Raw genomic sequence first — 8,151 nt, 5'->3', positions numbered from 1 at the left:
TTCCCCTTGTTTTATTTTTAGCCCTTTTTCTTTTTAACCCAAAGTCAGATTGTGCAAATCTTAATCATAAGAGTAAAATCTGCTCTTCTAACCCCCGTTTCTGTCTTCAAAACATGTTCTGAAAAGTAAAATGTAAGGAAATGGGTGTTGTTTATACCTGGATTTCAACCAGCAAGGACAATGTGATTATAGGTTAGAAATTCTCCTTTTTCCAGTTTTCTTGTTCTCCCCTCTTCCCTGTCCTCCATCAGTTTCCAGTTCTTACCTATCTCAGTTTAGACATTTCTTCCTCTCTGCAGACAAGGATAAACTTACCAACATTGATCCTTTACATCTCCTGGTGGCTTTCAGACCCTAGATACTTCCTCCCCAGGTGAAGCTGTGATCTTAATAAAACACAGCATTTATAGTGAGTTGGTGGAATAAGAGAGAAAAGAGACCGTGTGAGCTTTGAGATCACCAGAGAGCTTATGCTGGTATTTATTCCAATCCACTGATGTGGTGTCCATGTTCTCCTGCACATGAAGATGGATTTCCTTTCCTCTTTGGATGCAAAATGGAGAATGTTGAACTGGGGTCTTTTGCCTTCAAAAGCCAAAACCTGGCTGTGCTCAAGAGGATTTTCAAGAGAATTGCACATCAAATTAACCTGACTCAAGGACTCCAAATCAGTTGCATTTACTTTTTTCCTGAGTCAGGTTCACTTCTGTGTCTTCATTGCAGTCTGACCTTACATCCAAGTTTCTGATGCAGGGGAAAGTCCATTTTTCTCCTGAACTTTACAGACCTGTTTATGAAGAGTCATTTCAGGCTTCCCTAACGGGATGTGGGAAATAAAGGTTTCTTCAATTTCTTACCAACACCATACAGATGTGAACACATATGCATGTCTGAAGGTCACCAATTTGCTTCTTCACCTCAGATCTGTATCTGCACATCATAGTTCATTCACTCCATAAGTACCTTCCTTACACTAAACATAGATGCATATACATCCACCTACACCTGCTGAGCCCAGGACCTGTGTTGATATTTCAAGATGAGAGCATTGAGACCCCAACTTCCAACTCGTTTGCTAACAATAATCAGTGCCTCTCTGGACATTATCAAAGGTATGAACGTAATTCTCCATACTTTCCATTCAGTTAAAACATTTTTGGAGTATAGAGGATTGACTGGTTTGTGCTTAGAGCTATTTTCAATAAGTGTTAAAATCCTGGTTTAAAAATGCATACCTATTTTATGTAGTATCTTAAATATTAAACCTTAACAGAAACATTGGCTGCAGGTAATATAAGGTAACAGTTACTGTTTCCTCTGGGGGTCATGTTTTACTGCCTTGGAGACAGCATTTGCATTAGATATAGATGATAAAGATACACTCGCAGTAATTTATATTGTTTACAGTTACAGCTCAGACATTTCCTTTGGCTCTATTTTGTAAAGGACCCCAAAACCTTTCCAGTGAGGTGCCTGATGAATTGCAGCTCCACAGAGCCAACATTAATGGGAATGATGTCATTGCTTACCAGGCTCACCGGACCAGAAAGTCCTCCCTGGATCAACGCCGATAGCATCCCTCTACAACCCATTCCTGGTGTCTCCATTTGCAAACCAAGCCAGCTTGGGGGGAATCAGAAGCACAGAAGAAAAGAAAAACTTCAACCAAACCACTCATGCATTCCCTCCCACTTGACAGCTCCCCGTTTTACACCGATAAGGGAGACAGCCAGCCATAATCCTGCAGCCATAAAACAACATGCAACAACTGTTTCAAATTTAAGCATTCAGCAAGCGGATGAGAAGGGTGGGGAAGCCATGCAGGGGCTGCGGGGTGGGTTCAGCCCTCCTATAAATACTCTGCAGTGACAGACTGGTTTGCTTTTGGCTCCAGTCCCATGGGATATGACCCACATTGAGGAATCAGCCTGCCGTTTGGCACAGCCCAGCAGTGTTAATCTCCTCGCCTCTGCAGGGGTCTGTCTCTTGGAAAGGAATGGGGAGACGTGCTCTGCTTCTAATCCAGACCTAGCAGAGGGTGAGGGAGGCAGTGGGGCACATGGAGGGGATGCAAGAGAGGGATGCATCTTGTCTTTCATTAAAGAGAGGCATTTTCTCCCATGCTGCTGTTCCCTCATGCCACTGTGGCTCTGTTTATGATGCTGTGTGCATGAATGAGCAATGAGTTCTTGTAGTTCAAGGTGAGCAAATGGAGGGGAGTTATTTTAGGGATTAATATGGCTGGCTAACAAGAAATGAAAGAGTTCAGGCTATGGCTTAGGCTGCGAGTAGGCTGCCATGAGGAAGCTTCAGGTTGCTATGAGGAGCTGCCAGGACAAAGACATCAGCAAAGAGCAGAAATCCATCCTGCATGCTTCACATGGGAAGACGAGGTTTTGTGCAGGGAGGATGAGGGAATGGGATTCTGTCTAAGGTTTGAAATGCTCCATCCACAACTGGAAGGTGAATGTCTACTATAGTCTTTGACAAGAGCAGCCACTTTCAGTATACATGTGCTTCCAGTTGGGCAGGTTGCCTTTGCCCCAGAAACATCCCATCAGTGTGGTCATCATACCTGGTGGTCCCAACTATGAGACAGCCTGTGGTTGCCCAGGTCCAACATGAAAGCTCAGCAACATAGAAAAGCAATCAACCCTTTTTTTTTGTACTACACAGGAACTCTCTCCTTCTCCTCTCCTCACACACAAGTTCCACTGAAGATCATATCCAAAGGATTAAAGGAATAGGATAAAATCTGGAGAAGTCTCATCAGAAATGAAGTTTCTGGTCCACCCCAGGACCAGGTCAGGGTGAGGACTGTCCCGTCTGCTCCATTCTCAGACAGTCCTGTGGTGCTATGTTCAGCTCTGGGCCCCAGTACAAGGATATTTTTTGCCCCATCCCCAGAGGTGCTCAAGACCAGGTTGAATGAGGATTGGACAGCCTGAAATAGTGGGTAGCAACTCTTTCCACAGCAGGAGTGAGTGGATCCAGAATATCTTTAAGGTCATTACCAGCCCAAGCCATTCTATTACTTGAAGATTCTATGACACAGAGAGGTTGGAGTGAGTCCAGAAGAGGCTACAGTGATGCTCAGAGATCTGGAGCATCTCTCTTACCAAAAAAGGCTGAGGGAGCTGGGGTTGTTCAACCTGGGAAGAAGGCTTTGGGGAGGGTCATTGTGGCCTTCCAGTACCTAAAGGATCTAGAAAATTGGGAGAGGGGCTCTTTATCAGGGAGTGTAGTGACAGGACAAGAGGCAATGGCTTTAAACTTAAGGAAAAAGAAAAAAAAAAAGGTAGATTTAATCAGATATTAGAAAGGAATTTTTCACTATGAGGGTGGTGAGGCCTTGGCACAGCTTGCCCAGAGAAGCTGTGTGTGCTCCATCCCTGGCAGTGCCCAAGTCCAGGCTAGATGGAGGTTTGGGCACCTCATCTATGGGAGGTGACCCTGTCCATGGCAGAGATTGAAAGTGGATGAACTTTAAGGTCCCTTCCAACCCAAGCTGTTGTGTGATTCTATGGTTAACCTGTATACCTTTAGGAAAAGACAACTGGTACTTGCATTTAAAAGTGTTACGAGCTTTCTACAGAGTTATGCCTTGGAGGGACAATTTACACCCTTTCAGATGGTATATTTATCAGCTTTGCAGGCAGTCTTTCCATTCTGGCTAACTTTTTCAGCAAATTTCCATTTACAGCCCATGCAGATTTCTATATATGAAATCTGATGCTTCTGAACTTGCATAGGACACCACAAAATCATCAGCACGTTCTAAATCCAGGTTTCACCTGCATCACATTTAGGTTATTCCTTCTAGCAGAGAGTGAAGGGGAGCAAGACTTGGTGACACTAGAAAGATCCCTGCCTTGTGCAGTGCCTTTCACACACTCCTTCCTGCTAAAGAGCTAATAGGATATTGAAAGCAAAGCAAACAGAACAGCCTATTTCAGGTGCTGGACAACATCTACTACCCTTCCTTGTTCACCCTGTTACCCCTAATACCCTGTCCCTCTCCTCTCCTTCTCAAGAGACATGACAAGTGGACCTAACCCTGACTGTCACTCTTGAGATTTTAAAGACTCTGGTTAGAAAGCTCAAGGACTGCAGATCTTTTGTTCTTTTGAAAATTCATGGAGTCATTTGTCCAAACTAGCTGGCAATGTGTGAATGAGATAGCTTAAGACAGCCAGTGTCAACAAATACTCAGGCTGGAGTTTGTTTCATGGACTGTGGTGCTCCTTGCAAACTAATCTGAGGGATGCTTTACATCAGCCAGAGTGGGGAAGGCCATGACCCACTGCTGCTTTCATTTCTGTCCTGGTGCACTTTGCATATTTGTCTTTGTCTTGCTTGGGTTTGATCCAGGCACATAACCTTGAAACAAAACAAACCCATACTGTCTGTGGGTCCCTTCATTCTTGGAGGGAAGTGGAAGCCCACTCTGCTCAGTGTGCCCTTCCAGAAAGAGTGACAAAGGTTTTTAACTTCTTTACAGCTCAAAGTGGGCATTAAAAAGGAGGCTGGAGTGAGTGGAATCTGTTTGAAGGAGATGCCAATGTTGTGCCCCTCTGTAAACAGGCTCCCACAAAGACCTCCCATCTTACAGCTCCTATTGAGTGGGGTGAGCCAGACTCCTCCTGTGTGCTCAAGGGGATCTTTCATACAGATTCTAGGAGGAAAACAAAGACTCATCTCCTGCAAGGAATTGGCATTCAAATTGTGTGGCTCTCTCTCTTCACTGCGGTGACTTCTTTGCTGCAAGTATGTGCCCATGGTGCCAAGTGGCTTCCCACTGCTGGAGCAATTCAGACTACAGGCATTCATCCCTGCCACATAAACATTGCAGCTGGCATCAGAGATAATACAGATATTCAGATAAAACAGGTGGTGGGCACAGATTACCCTCCCCAGTCTGTGGATGGATCAATCAGGGCACCTTCCCATTGCATCTCTGAGCACAGGAAAATCCTTCTTCTCTCCTTGCTGCCACTGAACCTCGGTTTAAGTCTCATCCATTTTGAGTATACTTAGAAAAGCCTGGCATTTGTCTTCCTAGGTGTTTGCTGGTCTTTCTTCCAATAGAAGGCCCCAAAAGCCTCTGTGAATGGTCTAACCTCTCCTTTCAGCCTGGATCCACCAGATCTGTCTGTCCTCCGGAGGTGGAGGTGGAAGGCTCTCAGAAGCTGGCAGCAGACCTCCCACCGCAACCAGATCTGTGCCTATAGGAAATCAGAATCGTAGGGTCACAGAATGGCTGAAGTTGGAGGCATCTCCAAGGATGGAGACTCCACAATCTTTCTGGGAAACCTGTACAAGTGCAAGGGCCCCTTTCACGTCTTCATTAAATCCATACTGCTGAAATTACAATAAAATATTTCTCTGACATCCTTCCCACTACTCTTTCTCTTTGGGACTGGCACAGAGGTTGCAGAGAGGTTAATGGATGATCAAGCAGAGTCCCAAGGACTGACTTCCTTGGCAGGACCACAGATGCAGCTATTTGGCCCATGTTTGGCAGAATGTCCCCAAATGCCAGCTGCTGACAAAGGTATATATCTGCAACACTGAGATGGAATGGCCTGAGTTAAGAAGGACCACAGTGCTCATCCAGTTTCAACCCCCTGCTATGTGCAGGGTCACCAACCAGCAGACCAGGCTGCCCAGAGCCACATCCAGCCTGGCCTTGAATGCTCCAGGGTGGGCATCCACAACCTCGTTGGGCAACCTGTTCCAGTGCCTCACCACCCTCTGGGTAAAAAACTTCCTCCTAAAAGTTTCAGCTGCTGAAGGAATCTGCTGACTGCAGAGGGAGCTTGAGAAGACCACATTAGGTCTTCAAAGTCTGGATGAGACCACAGTAGGTCCTTGAATGATGGATGCTGATGGAACTGTTTACAGTAGCCAAAGTGGGATAGTTCCCTCTCCCTTCTCCCTCAATCTCCTTGGGGTTTTGATAAGATGATTACTCACGAAGCCTGGAAGAAGCATTTCTGAGTCTTCTTGGCAAAAGCCATGCTGTAAACAGTGGGGGAGAAGTAGAACAGAGTAAACAGAGTAACGTCTTCTTCAGGATTTAAAAAAAAAAAAGAACTAAGCCAACACCACCCTTTACCTGAGGTGATTAAGAGAAATTGCAGAGTAAACACTTACCCTTGTATATTGCTGGTTTATCAATCAGATCACAACATGGAGGGGGAAGGCAGCAGAAGGGGAGAGAGATTACTCGGCTTGGCTTCTTTGGGAGCTAACAGCTGATGTTTATGAAGCCCTAGAAATGTACAACATGCTTTACAAGATACACGTGTTGAAGGCTTTGGCCTGGGGGGAGGTGTATGGATGTGTATCCTACTGCTCTCACACTGCTTTATCTGTGGGACACCTGGAAATTGGTCCCATTAGATGCAGAGTGTGTGGGCTGCGGATCACAGACTCATCCCTGCAGCAGAGAGGGAAAGAGTAAAAATGTCAAGAGCTCATTAAAAATATAGAAGCTGAGGGAGTGTGAATGCAAACAGCCTGTAGAAAGCACTTTAGTTCAAATTACTGAGTCCAAGAGCTGCTCTGTAAGCAAAAACTGCTTCATAACCATGTTTCAGTGGAGAGAGGAGGAAACCTTCCCATCATCAAGTCTATCAGCTCTGAGAAGTTGAGGTGACCTATCTGAAAGAGGAGAAAGCTTGTAAGAGACAGTTAAGCTCCAAAAGCTCAGCCAAGCTCATCAACTGGTTCATTTTCACCTTCAATCACCAGCTTCAAGCTGGAGAAAACTTGGAGGGTGTATGTGTTACCTCAGCTAGGATAAATCCTGGAAGGACATCAGGGCCATCTCCAAAGATCAGCCTGCTGTGACTCAAGCAGGAAAGGGCAGAAGATGGCCTTGCTATAAGCAGGAAGGGCTGTGGTCCTCATCATGCTCCTGAGATAGGAGTCACAGCCCCTCTTGTCCCTCTGCTGCTACTGCAAAGGCGCATGGTGCAAAACTAGAGGTACCCCAGGTAAAGAGGGATGGAGTACTGAGCAACAGAACAGTTGCCCAGAGACATTCTGGAATCTCCTACTTGGAGATCTCCAAAAGCCACCTGGACTGAAGCTGGGCACCCTGCTCTGGCTGTCCTTTCTCCAGCAGGGTTGGGCCAGATGGACTCAGGTCCATACTGTGGATCCTGGGTATGGGATTTGCTTTCAGGATTTGTGGCTTCAGGGCTAAGCATAAGATTTAAATATACCTTTTTTCCAGGCCATTTGTGTTTGAGGTTTCCATGCAGGATCCTTGTCTGAGGGTAGGATTTATCCTTTCCAGGCTTCCCTCTGCAGAAAACATTTTGGTTTGTGGCTAGCACCACATCAAACACTTCCAGCACCTGATCTGAAGTAAAACATTAAGAATCAGATACAACCGGGCTTGAAACAACACCAGCATTATTATGGTAAACAAACAAACAAACAAACAACTCCCTGGTGATATTAATGAGCTCTTTGAAGGGGGCAACCAAGCAAGATAATCCCTACACACTTTGCAGACAGCAAGGCAGCCAGAGTGGGAAGATGCTTTGGTTTCCCCAAAACAGCTACAGCAAAGCAAGTCACTCCAATCTTGCAGCAACTTTCTGCTGTTGAAATATGACCACAGTTGAGGTCCGGGGGTGAACGTACTGCCACATTTTCCACCCGTCCCTCCTCGTGTGATATTTCACGTTTCTTCAGGCGGCGATTTCAACACAGCATAGTTTTGTTGTCACTGGGGTTCAAGGGCTTCCAGAAGAGGGGATTACGGGATGGGATAAGGCCTGCCTACACGTCTGATAAAGCCTAGCTGGAGATAAGGGCTCCTTAAAGCTCTAATTTTAAAACTGGCCCCAACACCCTTTGATTCTCTTAATTCAGAGCCGATCCATGCTTTCCAATAAGAAAGCAAAGAAATTGATAGAGAGGTTGGGAAGGCTGAGGATCCACATTCTCCTGCCCTTTCCCTTCCACCTCAGGCACAAAATCAGCCCTCGTGTCTTGAAGCGTTTGAGAAGTCATCCTATTCCACTTGAAGAGCCACATAAGCCAGAAATCTCTCCTCCCAACACAACTCCCACCCAGAGCACCAAATTTTATACAGCTGAAGGAGCTCTAAGGAACACACACAAAAAGCATGGA

At 45.7% G+C, this 8,151-nt stretch overlaps 1 long non-coding RNA gene across 2 annotated transcripts; it reads right to left on the bottom strand.

The window, feature by feature from the left end:
- Nucleotides 1–392: 392 nt before the first annotated feature.
- On the bottom strand, nucleotides 393–7,225 carry LOC104909386. 2 transcript variants are annotated; one of them, XR_002111152.2, is made up of 4 exons: nucleotides 6,795–7,225; nucleotides 6,157–6,274; nucleotides 1,530–1,623; nucleotides 393–816 (listed from the first exon to the last, which is right to left on the bottom strand). It is a non-coding gene; the product is annotated as an uncharacterized LOC104909386 (long non-coding RNA). The 2 variants fall into 2 exon arrangements; XR_002111151.2 differs by having other exon boundaries at nucleotides 393–787.
- Nucleotides 7,226–8,151: the final 926 nt, after the last annotated feature.

This window comes from Meleagris gallopavo, chromosome 1 (genome assembly GCF_000146605.3).
Source record: "Meleagris gallopavo isolate NT-WF06-2002-E0010 breed Aviagen turkey brand Nicholas breeding stock chromosome 1, Turkey_5.1, whole genome shotgun sequence".
Lineage (NCBI taxonomy): Eukaryota > Metazoa > Chordata > Aves > Galliformes > Phasianidae > Meleagris > Meleagris gallopavo.
Note: the sequence above shows the minus strand (reverse complement) of the source record. Positions and strands in the feature narration are given on the sequence as shown.